Source organism: Balaenoptera musculus, chromosome 10 (assembly GCF_009873245.2).
Source record: "Balaenoptera musculus isolate JJ_BM4_2016_0621 chromosome 10, mBalMus1.pri.v3, whole genome shotgun sequence".
NCBI classification, from domain to species: Eukaryota; Metazoa; Chordata; class Mammalia; order Artiodactyla; family Balaenopteridae; genus Balaenoptera; species Balaenoptera musculus.
The window spans coordinates 62,924,592-62,943,512 of record NC_045794.1 but is presented as its reverse complement, the minus strand read 5'-3'; the positions used below and the strand labels follow the sequence as shown (position 1 = coordinate 62,943,512).

Below are 18,921 nucleotides of genomic sequence, written 5' to 3'. Positions count from 1 at the left end.
CAGATGCCCTCAGGTGACCTACACACAGAGGCGGGTCCAAATCCAAAGCTGAACCCCAGGAGCTGTGCAAACAAAGAAGAGAAAGGGAAATCTCTCCCAGCAGCCTCAGGAGCAGCGGATTAAATCTCCACAATCAACTTGATGTACCCTGCATCTGTGGAATACCTGAATAGACAACGAACATCCCAAAATTGAGGCGGTGCACTTTGGGACCAATGATATATATATATTTTTTTCCCTTTTTCTCTTTTTGTGAGTGTGTATGTGTATGCTTCCGTCTGTGATTTTGTCTGTACAGCTTTGCTTTTACCATTTGTCCTAGGGTTCTGTCTGTCCGTTTTTTTATTTTTTTAATTACTTAAAAAAATTTTTTTTCTTAATAATTATTTATTTTTTATTTTATCTTCTTTTTTCTTTCTTTTTTTTTCTCCCTTTTATTCTCAGCCTGTGGAGGACAGGCTCTTGGTGCTCCAGCCAGGTGTCAGGGCTGTGCCACTGAGGCGGGAGAGCAAGTTCAGGACACTGGTCTACAAGAGACCTCCCACCTCCATGTAATATCAAACAGTGAAAATCTCCCAGAGATCTCCATCTCAACGCCAAGACCCCAGCTTCACTCACAACCAGCAAGCTACAGTGCAGGACACCCTATGCCAAACAACTAGCAACACAGGAACACAACACCATCCATTAGCAGAGAGGCTGCCTAAAATCATAATAAGGTCACAGACACCCCAAAACACAGCACCAGATGTGGACCTGCCCACCAGAAAGACAAGATCCAGCCTCATACACCAGAACACAAACACCAGTCCCCTCCACCAGGAAGCCTACACAACCCACTGAACCAACCTTAGCCACTGGGGACAGACACCAAAAACAATGGACACTACGAACCTGCAGCCTGCGAAAAAGAGACCCCCAAACACAGTAAGTTAAGCAAAATGAGAAGACAGAGAAACACATAGCAGATGAAGGAGCAAGGAAAAAACCCACCAGACCTAACAAATGAAGAGGAAATAGGCAGTCTACCTGAAAAAGAATTCAGAATAATGATAGTAAAGATGATCCAAAATCTTGGAAATAGAATAGAGGAAATACAAGAAATGTTTAACAAGGACCTAGAAGAACTAAAGAGCAAACAAACAGTGATGAACAACACAATAAATGAAATTTAAAATTCTCTAGAAGGAATCAATAGCAGAATAACTGAGTCAGAAGAAAGGATAAGTGACCTGGAAGATAAAATAGCACAAATAATTACTGCAGAGCAGAATAAAGAAAAAAGAATGAAAAGAATTGAGGACAGTCTCAGAGACCTGTGGGACAACATTAAATGCACCAACATTAGAATTATAGGGGTCCCAGAACAAGAAGAGAAAAAGAAAGGGACTGAGAAAATATTTGAAGAGATTATAGTTGAAAACTTCCCTAATATGAGAAAGGAAATAGTTAATCAAGTCCAGGAAGCACAGAGAGTCCCACACAGGATAAATCCAAGGAGAAACATGCCAAGCCACATATTAATCAAACTATCAAAAATTAAATACAAAGAACAAATATTAAAAGCAGCAAGGGAAAAACAATAAATAACACAAAAGGGAATCCCCATAAGATTAACAGCTGATCAACAGCTGATCTTTCAGCAGAAACTCTTCAAGCCAGAAGGGAGTGCCAGGACATATTTAAAGTGATGAAGGAGAAAAACCTACAACCAAGATTACTCTACCCAGCAAGGATCTCATTCAGATTTGATGGAAAAATTAAAACCTTTAGAGACAAGCAAAGGCTAAGAGTATTCAGCACCACCAAACCAGCTTTACAACAAATGCTAAAGGAACTTCTCTAGGAAGTTCTCTAGGCAGGAAACACAAGAGAAGGAAAAGACCTACAATAATAAACCCAAAACAATTAAGAAAATGGTAATAGGAACATACATATTGATAATTACCTTAAATGTAAATGGATTAAATGCTCCAACCAAAAGACACAGACTGACTGAATGGATACAAAAATAAGACCCATATGTATGCTGTCTACAAGAGACCCACTTCAGACCTAGGGACACATACAGACTGACAGTGCGGGGATGGAAAAAGACATTCCATGCAAATGGAAATCAAGAGAAAGCTGGAGTAGCAATACTTATATCAAACAAAATAGACTTTAAAACAAAGACTATTACAAGAGACAAAGAAGGACACTACATAACGATCAAGGGATCAATCCAAGAAGAAGATATAACAATTGAAAATATATATGCACCCAAAATAGGAGCACCTCAATACATAAGGCAAATACTTACAGCCATAAAAGGGGAAATTGACAGTAACACAATCATAGTAGGGGACTTTAACACCCCACTTTCACCAATGGACAGATCATCCAAAATGAAAATAAATAAGGAGACACAAGCTTTAAATGATACATTATACAAGATGGACTTAATTGATATTTATAGGACATTCCATCCAAAAACAACAGACTACATTCTTCTCAAGTGCTCATGGAACATTCTCCAGGATAGATCATATCTTGGGTCACAAATCAAGCCTTGGTTAATTTAAGAAAATTGAAATCATATCAAGTATCTTTTCTGACCACAACGCTATGAGACTAGGTATCAATTACAGGGAAAAATCTGTAAGAAATACAAACACATGGAGGCTAAACAACACACTACTTAATAACCAGGAGATCAATGAAGAAATCAAAGAGGAAATCAAAAAATATCTAGAAACAAATGACAATGAAAACACGACGACCCAAAACCTATGGGATGCAGCAAAAGCAGTTCTAAAAGGGAAGTTTATAGTAATACAATCCTACCCTAAGAAACAAGAAACATCTCAAACAAACAACCTAACCTTACACCTCAAGCAATTAGAGAAAGAAGAACAAAAAAACCCCAAAGTTAGCAGAAGGAAAGAAATCATAAAGATCAGATCAGAAATGAAAAAGAAATGAAGGAAACGATAGCAAAGATCAATAAAACTAAAAGCTGGTTCTGTGAAAGATAAACAAAATTGATAAACCATTAGCCAGACTTATCAAGAAAAAAAGGGAGAAGACTCAAATCAATAGCATTAGAAATGAAAAAGGAGAAGTAACTACTGACACTGCAGAAATACAGAGGATCATGAGAGATTACTACAAGCAACTCTACGCCAATAAAATGGACAACCCGGAATAAATGGACAAATTCTTAAAGATGCACAACCTTCCAAGACTGAACCAGGAAGAAATAGAAAATATGAACAGACCAATCACAAGCACTGAAATTGAAAGTGTGATTAAAAATCTTCCAACAAACAAAAGCCCAGGACCAGATGGTTTCACAGGCGAATTCTATCAAACATTTAGAGAAGAGCTAACACCTATCCTTCTCAAACTCTTACAAAATACAGCAGAGGGAGAAAACCACTCCCAAACTCATTCTACGAGGCCACCATCACTCTGATACCAAAACCAGACAAAGATGTCACAAAGAAAGAAAACTACAGGCCAATATCACTATGAACATACATGCAAAAATCCTCAACAAAATACTAGCAAACAGAATCCAACAGCACATTAAAAGGATCATACACTATGATCAAGTGGGGTTTATCTCAGTAATGCAAGGATTCTTCAATATATGCAAATCAATCAACGTGATACACCATATTAACAAATTGAAGGGGAAAAACCATATGATCATCTCAATAGATGCAGAGAAAGCTTTCGACAAAATTCAACACCCATTTATGAGAAAAACCCTCCAGAAAGTAGGCATAGAGGGAACTTTCCTCAACATAATAAAGGCCATATATGACAAACCCACAGCCAACATCATACTCAATGGTGAAAAACTGAAACCATTTCCACTAAGATCAGGAACAAGACAAGGTTGCCCACTCTCACCACTATTATTCAACATAGTTTTGGAAGTTTTAGCCACAGCAATCATAGAAGAAATAAAAGGAATCCAAATTGGAAAAGAAGAAGTAAAGCTGTCATTGTTTGCAGATGACGTGATACTATACATAGAGAATCCTAAAGATGCCACCAGACAACTAGTAGAGCTAATCAATGAATTTGGTAAAGTAGCAGGATACAAAATTAATGCACAGATCTCTTGCATTCCTATACACTAATGATGAAAAATCTGAAAGAGAAATTAAGGAAACACTCCCATTTACCATAGCAACAAAAAGAATAAAATACCTAGGAATAAACCTACCTAAGGAGACAAAAGACCTGTCTATAAACTATAAGACACTGATGAAAGAAATTAAAGATGATACAAACAGATGGAGAGATATACCATGTTCTTGGATTGGAAGAATCAACATTGTGAAAATGACTCTACTACCCAAAGCAATCTACAGATTCAATGCAATCCCTATCAAACTACCAATGGCATTTTTCACAGAACTAGAACAAAAAATTTCACAATTTGTATGGAAACACAAAAGTCCCCAAATAGCCAAAGCAATCTTGAGAAAGAAAAACGGAGCTGGAAGAATCAGGCTCCTGACTTCAGACTATACTACAAAGCTACAGTAATCAAGACAGTATGGTACTGGCACAAAAACAGAAATATAGATCAATGGAACAGGATAGAAAGCCCAGAGATAAACCCACGCACATATGGTCACCTTATTTTTGATAAAGGAGGCAAGAATATACAGTGGAGAAAAGACAGCCTCTTCAATAAGTGGTGCTGGGGAAAATGGACAGCTACTTGTAAAAGAATGAAATTAGAACACTCCTTAACACCATACACAAAAATAAACTCAAAATGGATTAAAGACCTAAACGTAAGGCCAGACACCATCAAACTCTTAGAGGAAAACATAGGCAGAACACTCTATGACATAAATCACAGCAAGATCCTTTTTGACCCACCTCCTAGAGAAATGTAAATAAAAACACAAATAAACAAATGGGACCTAATGAAACTTAAAAGCTTTTGCACAGCAAAGGAAACCATAAACAAGATGAAAAGACAGCCCTCAGAATGGGAGAAAATACTTGCAAACGAAGCAACTGACAAAGGACTAATCTCCAAGATTTACAAGCAGCTCATGCAGCTCAATATCAAAAAAACAAACAACCCAATCCAAAAATCGGCAGAAGACCTAAATAGACATTTCTCCAAAGAAGATATACAGATTGCCAACAAACACATGAAAGGATGCTCAACATCACTAATCATTAGAGAAATGCAAATCAAAACTACAGTGAGGTATCACCTCACCCCAGTCAGAATGGCCATCATCAAAAAATCTACAAACAATAAATGCTGGAGAGGGTGTGGAGAAAAGGGAACCCTCTTGCACTGTTGGTGGGAATGTAAATTGATACAGCCACCATGGAGAACAGTATGGAGGTTCCTTAAAAAACTAAAAATAGAACTGCCATATGACCCAGCAAGCCCACTACTGGGCATATACCCTGAGAGAACCATAATTCAAAAAGAGTCATGTACCACAATGTTCATTGCAGCACTATTTACAATAGCCAAGACATGGAAGCAACCTAAGTGTCCACCGACAGATGAATGGATAAAGAAGATGTGGCACATATATACAATGGAATATTACTCAGCCATAAAAAGGAACGAAACTGAGTTATTTGTAGTGAGGTGGATGGACCTAGAGACTGTCATACAGAGTGAAGGAAGTCAGAAAGAGAAAAACAAATACCATATGCTAACACATATATATGGAATCTAAAAAAAAGAAAAAAAATGGTCAGAAGAACCTAGGGGCAAGACAAGAATAAAGATGCAGACCTACTGGAGAGTGGACTTGAGGATACAGGGAGGGGGAAGGGTAAGCTGGGACGAAGTGAGAGAGTGGCATGGACATATATACACTACCAAACGTGAAATAGATAGCTAGTGGGAAGCAGCCGCATAGCACAGGGAGATCAGCTCGGTGCTTTGTGACCACCTAGAGGGGTGGGATAGGGTGGGTGGGAGGGAGGGAGATGCAAAAGGGAAGAGATATGGGGATATATGTATATGTATAACTGATTCACTTTGTTATAAAGCAGAAACTATCATACCACTGTAAAGCAATTATACTCCAATAACGATGTTAAAAAAAAAAAAAAGTCAGCAAAACTGGGAATAAAATAAGTATAACTTAAAAAAAAAATCTATGGATAGTGTTGATACTGCATATAGACTAAGCTTTTCTGGAAACAAGAAGAATGGATCCCCTCCAAATAAATGTATTCTTGTCTCCCAGGCATCTGGTCATTACTTTCAGCTCGAGACCGTAGGGAAAAGCTAAGGTGGGAGGGTGGGAGGGCACAACTCTTATGTGGACAAATATTATGATGTACATTCAGACTTAGAAGGAAAAATCTAAACAGAAATATAACTGGATTTCTGATACTGCTTCTGTTGTTGAAATGGAACAGTAATAATAATAGTAGTGAATATGCAATGAATATTTTCTACATGTCAGGAGGAGTTCTAAATATTAATATTCTCTTCCATTTAGTCTTTACAAAAGTCCTTCTCAACAACTTTTACGGATGAGGAAACTAAGACTCAGATCAAGAAAATTACCAAAAATAACCTACATGGTAACTACCAGAGCTGGGATTCAAACTCAAGCAGTCTACTCTAGAAGCTAAATCTTCAAGTGTTGTGCAATACTGCCTAAAAATGGATCAATACAATCAGGCAGCCATGGTGTCGGATACCATCTTAATAAGGTAGCATAAGATGGAGTTCAATAACATAAATGTTTCTTTTGAATGGAAAAAAACTCCTAAGGGTATGACTTTGTGGTCATATTTGTAATTGCAACATAAGCATGTAAAAGGAACAATTTCTTCCTCAATGCTATGCCTACAAACCTACCAAAAGCCACCAAGTAAGGCCTGGAGACTTAGATGATGTTCCCCAGTAGAAAACACTGAAAGCTCGACATGAGTTATACATATAAATGGACTGCATATAAATATCTACAAAACAAGATGAAAGAAATACGAAGTTTTCAAATCTTCTTGACTATACCTGAACTGTTCTAGATCACTTCTTGTCAAAAATGCTGACTTTCCAATCTGCTCGCTAGAAAACGTTGGCCCTATGTCACCGGTAGTGTTTCCAGACCTTTAAATCTCTGTCTAGGTCCCCATTATCTCAAGTACTTACCCAAACAAGCACAACCAGCAATCGTCCCAACCGCGACGTTTCGTATGAAAATGCTGCATAGATTAACAAAAAGGAGCATTGTACAAACACTGTAGAATCTAGTAACATGAACAAGCAGCTTCTAAATCCTTACAGGGACCAAACTAATTCTAAAACCAACTTACAATGTTTAAAGAAAATAAGATAATAGTAAACAGATAATTCTGAAGACCTGGAGCTTTAGAAAAAAAAAAAAGGGACCACTGAGTTACATAACCAACTTGAGTGATGCATTGAATTCAAAACCTGTGTTACTGCAATGCTTGTCCTGAGACTTCATCTGGGACAGAGGAGGAGGATGACCTGTGGAAACGTCACCACCAGAGGCTCATAACAGGTATTACTGTTGACAGTCAGACTTGGGAGGAAAAATGAAGTCTGAGCAGAAAGATAGCTCTGGGGATTTTTCCTATCCTGAGGTCCACTTAACCTAACAGAAAATTACTTTTCGTTACAAAATGGGGGAGGGGGAAGAGGAGATCTTAAATGGTTAAAAAAAAAAAAAAAAGGAAATTTATTCCTCACTTGCATTCATGTCAGTAAAAGGGTGATCCCTGCTGGGGTTATTCAGTTCTGCATATTACATTACATGATTAGTCATTAAGCATCAACTACCTATATCCACAGAATAGAGAGTAATATATTTGCCTTTTCCTGAATGGAAGGAAATATTCAGCATCATTACCCGTACGTCAATGGTATAAGGAAAGATTTCCTTTCTCTATTCGGAAGTCTTGTCTGTTGCCTCTGAGTGTGTGTGTGTGTGTGTTTTAGTATCCACCATTGCTACACATGTACACCTGTTTATATATGATTATGTCATATTCACATATATTTGAGAATTCAAAGACAGGAAAAAGATTACTATGCCCATTTTTCTTCTGGAGAAAACAAAGCCAAGTGACATCTGTGAACAAGGAGGCCAGCGCAAGAATCACTCTGTGACGCAGTCAGAAGGAAGAATATAACCTTGACCTCTTGAGTCCTATTTCCAAACACACCTCCCTGACTGCCAACATTTTAAAGTTGACACAGCCTCTCATATTTGATTTGGTGATTTTCTCACCCTAATTATCCTAGCTACACACAAAGTCAGTTGCACATACACACTTCTTTATAAATTCTTTTCAATTAAAAAAAGTAACCTGTGTTTTCTGAAAATTTTATAACATTCAAGTGAAAGAGGAGCTAAGGTGAATCGCAAAGCTGGGAATCATTGTTCTGACTAAGTCAAAAAGTTAACACCAGTCCATACAAAGAAGGCAGCACGCTTTTCCTATCAGGGATCGTTATCCCTGAATGATCACAAAGTGTGGATCTGGGTCCACACTTCAGCTTGCACCCAGGACAACCATTTCCTGTCGCCATGGGTTACAAGGATGAGTCACTTGGAGCCCTCCAGACAACTTGCGAGACGTCTTATCTTATACCAATGTCAAAATTAACAAAATATATTCTTGGTAATTAGCAGTGCTCAGCAATACAGTCTATTAAAATATCAGATCAAAAACAGCTGTTAATCCCTCTGCATGAAAATGGGGACTTGAGGTAAGTAAACTTGAGGGATTTTTTTCCCATTATAAAGCAGATAGGTTGGGAATGATAAGCTTTCATTAAATGATCCATATATAGATGCAATCACAAGGGGGAGAAAACAGTTTCAGGATCAATGTACTATAAATAAGAGAGTAATTTGTGTCCTGTCACTAATATACCTTTTAACCTCAAATCACACAAGGCTTAATCAGAACAGGCTTTATGTTAAATCCTTCACATACACACATGAAAAGGAGCATTCACACCAAAAACATTAAATGTCCAGGAGGGAATGACCTCTGTTAAACCAAGAACAAGAAAAAATGAACATTTTATTGCATCTACAATTAATTATACATTCAAGCTCCATGCAGCCTGCCAGGAGTATCTTGTAAATGTGTCAGGAGCAACCCACCCAACCAAGGAACACCAAAAAATCAGAAGTCAGGTGCAAACAATAATGTGGGACCATTACTACTATCACCGTTCACTAGAAGAAGAAAACGTTGTAGGAAAAACATGCTTTTTGGATATCACTGGCAAGGGGATTTAAGTCTTTTATAAATATTCATTTGAAATGCATAAATATGACCTCGGGTCCAAAAAGTATTAGGTGTAGAATTAAGAAGAGGAAAATACATTTAAACCTACAGCTCCTTAATTGGCTATAAACAAAGACAGTGTGGGGTGACATGGCAATATTTATCTTTTCTTGGTTTGGTATAGTTTCCCTTATATCAGTAGGTTCTCTTCTTCCTGACCCATCTCTGCTCCAAGATCCTTTATCCTACATTAAAAGTTGAATTTAAAAACAAATGTGAAGACAAAGGAAAGGAGGCAATGGGAGCTCTTTAAAACTGCGACCTTTTTCTATATTAAACTATGAACACCACTGAAACAGAGTGGAGGAAAATCATTGATTAGTATTTGTTTTCACTCCATGAATTACTCTGACCTCAGGAAAACTTGAGAGCATAACAACTAGATCTTTTAAGAAACAAAAGAAATCCGTATAAATCCTGTTTCTGGTTAAATAGAAGTCATCCCTTTTTCACCTTTGTTTTCACATGATTCAGACATCTTAAGTTTCAAAGAAAAATAAAACCATAGTGAAAAGCACCTCAACATAAATAAGGCTGAGTGGGTTCTATACTATAGGGGCTCTGTTTTCAAATAAGTTTTTAACTTATACCTACCTAGTATGTGCTACACATGCTAAGAACCAAAGCAAAAGTCTCATTTTATTGTATTTTCATGTCTTCAGTACTGAAGTCTGAATCTAGTTATGTATTTTACACTAGAGTTGCTATGTCTTTTCTATTCTTTGGCAGGTCTCAATTGTCCTGGCCCCCCACTTGGTTCTTTTAGGCAGCCTCGACTTTGGGAAGCAAGCCTCTGAACCTTAATTATGATCTGTCTACTCATTCCAGTGACTAAGAAGTGCAAAACTGAGTGAGGTTTAAAGAGATAATTAAGGGAATAGAAGTTACATGTTCCTCATCAACTGGGAGAAAAAAAACACACACACCTGTCTCCCAATTCCCCTAAAATTAAATATCTAAGAGGGGAAAGAGTTTATCAATAATTTAAAAGGGAAGTTTCTCTAGACTAAAACTAGATTTTTAAAAAGATAGATTTCTTTATACCCATGGCTTACGTGGATTTAAAACACATGCAGCCCTTACAATACATGTCATACTGGGAGCACGGAAGCAAGCTGCAGAACTCTGATAGTGACATAGACGCCCAGCTTAGAATGCAGTTCTGCAGAATCAAGGGAGATCAATAGATTCAGGAAACAAATATGTTGATGGATGAGGACGAGGCTGAAAACAACCAGGTTGAGGTGGCCACGCTGCAGGTTTCACTGCTCTTCCCATGCTGTCAGAACCAAAGGTTACAAACGATTCCCCTTTATTTTAAGAGGGAAAGGAGAAAAGGAAACGAGGGGAGGAAAAAAGAGGCAAGGAAGGGAACAGAATGGAGCCAGTCATGAGCAAAGGAAGAAGAAGAAGGAGAAAGAGAAAGAGAGAAACCCAGAGGGGGCGGGGGAGTAGGAAGAAAAGCTATGATGTATGGACGCTCGCCAGCCACCCAGCCGAGCGCTCCATCACCCCCAAGCCTGCGCCCCTCGCTCGCTCGTCTGGAAACGTGGGGGTCCCCGGTTCCGCCGCCCTGGTGCTGACAGCCCTCCCCGCGACCCAGGCCGGCGCACCCAGCGCCGAGATGCCCAAGTCGCCCTCCCAGAGCCCAGCCACCCGAGCCCGCCACTCCCTGGACCGCGCTCGCCACCCACCCCCGCCCCGACTTCTCCCCGCGCCCCCATCACTAGTCTCAGGGAAAAAGCCGACGAGAGCGCAGAGATGGGAAAATCAAAAGAGGAGGGGAGGGGGGCAACCAAAAGAATTATATATAAATAAAATTTAAGAAAAATTATATATATATAATTTTTTTCTTAAATAATGTGTTCATGGGTCCTGGGGAACAGCAGGGGAGGAGACCGTGGCAGGCACCTGGGAAGGAACACGCTGTTGCAAATACCCCGGGCTGCGTTGGCTGGGCGATTTTCCACAAAAGGAAGTTTAGAAGAAGCGCAGCGGTTTGCCTTTGCAAAGAACGAAATCCCAGCGTTACCTGACTGAGGACAAGCCGGCGGGCCGCGGAAATCCTCAGGTTTGCGATATTGAGCCACTTGATCAGGTTACTATGGAAATCGTTTTAAGGAGAAGGGGAAAAAAAAAAAAAAGCCACCAGCCGGCACATCCTCGTCACCCCCGAAGGAAACTGCCGGGGCCGCCGAACGCGGGCGCGGGACCGGGCGCGGCGCCTCTCCCGGCCCGGCTAGCTCTTTCTTCCCTCCTCGGCCGGGCCGCGCCTCCCCGCCCCGCGCCGCCGCCGCCGCCGCCGCCGCCGAGCAGCCCGCGGGCCGAGCGAGCCCTCCGCGGCGCGCAGCCGGGAGCGAGAGCGCGAGCGAGCTCGCAGCCGCCTTCCAGCCTCGGCTGCGGGCGGCTGGCGGCGCTGTTTCCAGCAGCGCAGCTGGAATTTAAAGAGACAGGCGCGTCGCGGGGTCAGGGCCTCGGCCCGCGAGAGGAGCACGTCGGACGCCCACCGTCTCCGCCCCGGCGAGTGGCCAGAGCCGGCCCTGCGAGAAAAGTTTCCTACGGGGATAGCGGGAGGAGCGCTTGAAACCAGCCTCGGCCTCCTCTCCCGAATGCAGAACACAGGCTGCAAGGAGAGTACGAGGGATTTTTCTTTTTTTTTCCCTCCCTTGGAGACTAGGGGGGAAATGATTTGTATGCTCAACAAGTCATGCACCTATTTTCAGCCGCGCTCGTTTCCGTCCTTGTGCACCGACTTTTTTCATTGAAAGCACAGGGAGACAAATGGGGGTTCACTCCTGGTTTTATGCCAGACTCCAAGCAGAGACGCATGGGTTTGGAGGGAAGGTGGTGGCGGGAAGATACAGCTGTCAAATATCTTGGAAAATCTTTTTTTATTTCCTCTTCCTCTCTCAGCCAGCGAAGCACCTCCTTTTCCCTTCCCTCCCAGCCCTGGAGAACAGGCTTGAAGGTAGACTCCAACCTCTGGTCCAGCATCATCCGACAAATTACCTTCCCGCCGTCACCTTTTCTCTACAGCGTTGAATGCAAGCCTGCTTCTGTTGCCGAGAATAAGCAAGAATCTAGCAGAAAGAAGCATCTAGTCTGGCTGGCCCTTTTCAATCCCTAGCGGAAAGCCAGTTTTTCAGTGGGCAGTTCTCTCACTGCTATTGCAAATAAGGCTCAGATTTGTGCTGTTCCCAACATAGAGCCCAGAAAGAATGTGTTTATAAATTTACATGGTTTAATACCACCACGGATGTATTTAGAGTACCAGAGAAATTATCCAATCAATTTATTTTGCTATTCTAACCATCACCTTTCACTGCATTATATACTAAACAGCCATCGTGGTACCAGTTCAGCCCAGATTTTCCCCAGGGAGTAAAGAATAAGGAGACTCTCCCTGTGGTCTTGTCCAAATCAATCAAACTGACTCCACAGAGGCACTCTTCCAAAGAGTAGCAAATGCTCCATAAATGGGGATGGCACTCTATTGGGTTGGTAGAATGTATTCTCAGAAGGAATGAATCTACTACGTCTAGATTATCAACACCTTGTGGGCAGGAACCATGTATATTTCTCTATATTTTTATGAGCCCAGCACAAAGCAAGGATGCTACATTCTAACTCAAGTGTCTTAAATTTCTTCCCTGTCTCTCCTTACGGACTTACCTCCTGTTCCACGCATCCATCTTGCTCATCTTTTACCCTTCTTTCCGGGTAAGCCTTCAAAAAATAATAGTCTTACCTAAATCCTCCCATAGTTCCCCCATTTCCTTCAGGAAAACAGACAAATTTCTTATCATGGTATAGGACAGGGTTTATCATGCATCGGAGTCACCTGGAGAGCTTATTAAAGATTTCTAGGCCCCATGTTCCTGTTCAACTTTTCCCCTTTAATGGGTCTAGGCTGGGGCAGAAGAATTTGTAGTCCTAACAAGACCCCAGCTGATGCTGATGTTGTGGATCTGGGACCCACCCTTTGAGAACCATCTTTGATGAGGTAGCCCCCCACCGACTCCTCCTGTTTCATCATCCTTCACACCTGCCCCACAGTTGCCAAGCCAGTTAACTTACTGATGCCATGCTTTCTCAGACAGCACCCACTCACCCCCACCTGTGCACATGCTGGTCTCTGCCAGTAATCCCCTCCCCCCCTTCCCACGTCCTCCCCCACCACATCTGGTCACTTTTGCTCAACCCCCAAAACTAAACTCCTTCAGGAGGCCTCCCCAGACACTCCCAGGTCCCACATCTGAGTTTAGAACCACACCTTGTGCTGCCGCTGTACCCACTTTTCACACCTAAGGTATAATAATTGTATGTTTACCTGTCTGCTTCCTCGCTAGACTGGGTGTGCTAGGGGCAGGGGCTGTAGCTTATTTATCCACGCATCCCCCAGTGCCTAGCACCTTGGCCGAGATATTGCAGCTCAATAAATGTGGAGGAGGGTGAGGAGAGACAGGGAGAAGAAGAGGGACATTTCTGGTTGCCGATGATTGTGATGATGATCAAAGACAAAGGACAGAGTGACATAAGGGAAGGTGTAATAATATTAGAAAGGACAGAGGGAAAACAAGGAATTAATATTTATGAACTTCTAGCATGTATCAGATACTGGGTTAAATGCTTTGCATGTCTGCTATAAACAGTGTTTGTGTCTCCCCTAAATTCATATGTTGAAACCTAATCCCCAGTGTGATGGTATGTGAAGGTGGGACCTTTGGGGAGGGGATTAGGACATGAGGGTAGAGCCCTCTTAAGTGGAATTTAGTGCCCTTGTAAAAGAGATTCCAGAGAGTTCCCTCACTCCTTCCTCCACATGAAGACACAGTGAGAAGACGGTCATCCACTAGGAAGCTTGTCCTTGCCAGACACCGAATCTGCTGGCTTCTTGATCTTGAACTTGCCAGCCTCCAGAACTGTGAGAAATAAACAGTTTGTCATTTAAGCCACCTAGTCTTGGGTATTCTTGTTAGAGCAGCCGAAAAGTTTAAGACAATGTTACCTCATCTCTTCCTCAAAGCAACCCTGCAAGATCAGTATTACCTGAAATCTAAGGCGAGGAAAAGTTAAGTAGCTTGCTCAATATCACACAGCTGTTTGGTAGCTGTTGTGAGTGAAGTGAGGAAGGTTATGCTTTACTGCAAGTGCCACAGAGACAGGTTTCCACAGGTATAAATGTGTTTAATGTATATCTTGTTAATGTTCATGAGTTTTTGTTACTTTGATGAATATCACTTGACCTCTCACTTCCCTTCCTGCCTCACAGGCTAGGGCAGGGACCTCGAAGGCTTTATTGATGCTTCCCTGCCTCAACAGTCCAGTGAGGACTTCTCTGTCTGCTGAGTGTCGTTTCTGTGTGGTCTTGCTCAACCTACATATGGTACCCTTAATGCTATATAAATTTGTAACCGACCGACTAAACCAGACACGTAAACATCCATTACAGTGACAGGGCCAGAGTTCTTAACTTGTCTGTCTTTCCACTATACTACATTTTACTATAATGGAGGTAAACATTAACTGGCAAGAAAATATGTAAATAAATTAAAAGTATGGTAGATAAAATTATTTGTGCTCCCTTTTGGATATTTGTCAAACATATACATATGTACATACATACACACACACATACACACATAGAACGGAAGTGAGTTTGTATGAAAGTAGATTTTACAGACATTAGGGATAAGGCTTCAATCAAAAATTCAGCTAATTTGTTATAAATAAACCAACTCTCATAGCTCATAAAATCAGTTCAGTATAAACTTGGCAACCATACAAAGACATAGAATAAATTAGTATCAAATATTTCTCTATAGGAATGTTCATTTTCCTTGAATGTGTGTCTTTTACATAAGATTGTGCTAAAATCATGACATTCTTACAGCCAGAAGGTATCTTTAGGGCAGTGGTTCTTTCTTTAGCTGCACAGTAGAAACACTTGGGGGAACATTCAAATACCGGAACGCCCAGGTTGCACCTCAAAGCAATTGTGTCAGAAACTCTAGTATTGGCATCCAGGCATCAGGGTTTTTAAAGCCTGCCAGGTGATTCTGATGGACAAGCAGGATTGAGAACCACTTCTTCTGAGATGATCTGCAGTGGAATTCAAACCCGGCTCTTCCTTAGAATCACCTGGGAAATGTTAAAGGCTACCATGCCCAGGCCCACCTATAGAGATTCTGATTTGGTTTAGGTGGGGCCCAGTCCTTTCTACACCTAAAAGCAACCCCAGGAGATTCTAATGTTGAGCCAGGTTTGAGAATTATGGTCTTAGACCAATAGTTCTCAGAGCAGGGTCCTCAGGACAGCGCCATGAGCATCACCTGGGAACTTGTTAGAAATACAGACTCTCGGGCTTCCCTGGTGGCCCAGTGGTTAAGAATCCGCCTGCCAACGCAGGGGACGTGGGTTCGAGCCCTGGTCCGGGAAGATCCCACATGCCACGGAGCAACTAAGCCCGTGCGCCACAACTACTGAGTCTGCGCTCTAGAGCCCGCGAGCCACAACTACTGAAGCCCACAGGCCTAGAGCCCGTGCTCCACAGCAAGAGAAGCCACTGCAATGAGAAGCCCGTGCACCACAACAAAGAGTAGCCCCTGCTCCCTGAAACTAGAGAAAAACTGCTCGCAGCAATGAAGACTCAAAGCAGCCAAAAATAAATAAATAAAAAAAAATAAATTTATAAAAAAAAAAAAAAAGAAATACAGACTTTCTTTCCCATCCCAGATCTAGTGAATCAGAAATGCTCGTGGTGGGGTCCAAAACTCTGTATTTCCACAAGTCCTCCTGATGATTCTGATATGCCTTACGTTTGGGAACCACTGCCTTACAACATGGTATTAACGGCATCATTCTCCTTTGGAATTAAGAACTCAGCGTTATCTTCAGCAAACATCTCCTGACTCCCTACCATGGTGGTTCTAACAGGTTTCCAGGTCACAGTCATGCTGCAGGATCAGGGACCACAGTTTGAGAACCACTGTCCTATTATGTGCCAGGCCCTGTAATAATTAAGTATTAATAATCTTGAAATTTGTTTTATTTTTTGTTTTCAAAAGGAACCTATCCCAAAATAAAACCAATGTGTTGTGGCTCCATCGAGCTTATTAAAAGAAAAGTCTTGTACCTTATTCCCTAAGTAAAAAAGTACAGGATTGTGTAATATATATATATTTTACCTACTTTGACTTACCAGGTCAGAAAAACCTTTTGCATTCACAGCCCTAAAAGCTATGGGCACCATAGTTATGGATGTGATTGTAAAAAGTTCCTTTACTATACTAGACTGCAGAAAAACCCCAGGGGAAAAAAAGAAAAAAAAAAAAAAAAGATAATCCCTCTCCCCTCAAACCAAAGCATCAGATCCAGGGCATAAGAAAGCTGCTGATGAAAATGTTGCCCTCTCTGGCTACACAAATGAGCCAATTTGCCTTCCCAAAGAGGCTACTCTTCTTCCTGTAATTGCTTTAAGAAGAAGGAAAAACCTGTTCATTCTCAAATAGCAAAAACCGTTCTTAGTGCCTTGCTGTAAATGTAGCTATACAAACTCTGTCCATCCTAACCCACAGACGTTAAAAGAACCCCTGGTTCCCACAGCCTGAACTTCTTTCCAGGGAAAAGCACAGAAGTGCAGATGACTGAAAGCAAGCACTGTGTCACTAATCTTTGCCTCTAGTCAGGCAGCCAAAGAAAACCCCCAACCAGAGCACTCAAAAGAAGACACCCCAGACCATGAAATCTCCTTTCATCCTTTTAGCTGCTTGAATTGATTTCAGGCTACTAACCTGGATCCTTGAGGGAGGATCTTTTGGGGATAAGCTTTTTTTTTTTTTTTAAATGGTAAGAGACCCTACCTCTACTTGGCAATTGCTTTTGGAAAATTCTGAAATAGGGCTTCCCTGGTGGCGCAGTGGTTGAGAGTCTGCCTGCCGATGCAGTGGACGCGGGTTCGAGCCCTGGTCTGGGAAGATCCCACATGCCACGGAGCAACTGGGCCCGTGAGCCACAGCTACTGAGCCTGCGTGTCTGGAGCCTGTGCTCCGAAACAAGAGAGGCCGCGATAGTGAGAGGCCCGCGCACCACGATGAAGAGTGGTCCCCACTTGCCCCAACTATAGAAAGCCCTCGCACAGAAACGAGGACCCAACACAGCCAAAAATAAATAAATTAATTTAAAAAAAAATTCTGAAATAGACTGCTAAACTGCATTTTCTTTCTGATACTACTTTAGGATCAATGGCATTTCTCTGCTTTAACAGATGAGAGCTCCAGGGAGAAGATCCTAAAAGAGCTCCGAGTTGCCAGCCAAAACATCAGGTGCTGAGTTGCTGACAAGAGAAAAAGCTTTCTAAGAGTGATCTACCAGCCTGTGTTTGCCTGTGCCTTTTCAAATGGCCACAATGTTATTTACTACATCAGCCACTGAACTACTTACTCTCCAAAGGTCTTAAAGTTTGAATGAAGTCTCCCTCTACCAAGGCTGGAGGCAATAAGAGTAACTGCCCTACAGCAAAATGTCACCCAGATTTTTTATATACCCTTAAATAAGCAATGCAGCTCCAAGAAATGTAATTAAGTTGCTTAAGTGAACAGAGAAAAGCAGTAAGTGGCCTTTAAAAATATCAATTGGGAGGGGGAAAATGTAAAGGGAACAAAAAGTAGATAAAGATGACGAAAAGAAAGGGAATGTAAGAATAATTGGGAAGGGAATTGTTGTGAGTGGCAAGAAGGCCTTCATTTGGAGAGTGTCAGTTACAGAGAGACAGCTGGGGTTGTTTCAGTATGGAGGTGATTTCTTTGGAAAAAAATAATAAAAAGCTAAATTTTCAAATCAGAAAGTAGCAGTGAGGTTACATAAGAGAATATCTCTGTTCTTAGGAGATTTCAGCTGAACTTACACCAAAACAGCTACAAAAATAATAATAATAAATGCTTATATAAGAATAAGAATGTGAGGACTTCCCTGGTGGTGCAGTGGTTAAGAATCCACCTTCCAATGCAGGGGACGCTGGTTCGAGCCCTGGTCCCAGAAGATCCCATATGCTGTGGAGCAATTAAGCGCGTGCACCACAACTACTGAGCCTGCGCTGTACAGCCTGCGAGCCACAACTACTGAGCCTGTGTGCCACAACTACTGAAGCCCACGTGCCTAGGGCCCATGCTCCGCAACAAGAGAAGCCACTGCAATGAGAAGCGGGCACACTGCAACAAAGAGTAGCCCCCACTCGCCGCAACTAGAGAAAGTCCACATGCAGCAACAAAGACCCAACACAGCCAAAAATAAATAAATGAATAAATAAATAAATTTAACAACAACAAAAAAAAAGAATAAGAATGTGTTTCTTATTCTTATATAAGAATAAGAATATGATAATTTAGGAGTTTGGGATTAACATATATACACTACTATATATAAAATAGATAACCAGCAAGAAGCTACTGTATAGCACAGGGAACTGTACTCAAGATTTTGTAATAGCCTATAAGGGAAAAGAATCTGAAAAGGAATATATATGTGTGTGTGTATGTATGTATATATATATATATATATATGTGTGTGTGTGTGTGTGTGTGTATATATATA

The 18,921-nt window shown here is 41.3% G+C and overlaps 1 protein-coding gene across 4 annotated transcripts in view; it reads right to left on the bottom strand.

The window, feature by feature from the left end:
• The window catches only part of NAV3 (neuron navigator 3), an 845,054-nt gene extending 833,626 nt beyond the window's left edge, over positions 1 to 11,428 (bottom strand). For all 4 annotated transcript variants that reach the window (XM_036866523.1, XM_036866525.1, XM_036866526.1 and 1 more), the window contains exon 1: positions 11,363 to 11,428. The gene's annotated coding sequence lies outside the window, so the exon portion shown is untranslated. The remainder of the gene's footprint in view (positions 1 to 11,362) is intronic.
• Between the last annotated feature and the right edge of the window lie 7,493 nt (positions 11,429 to 18,921).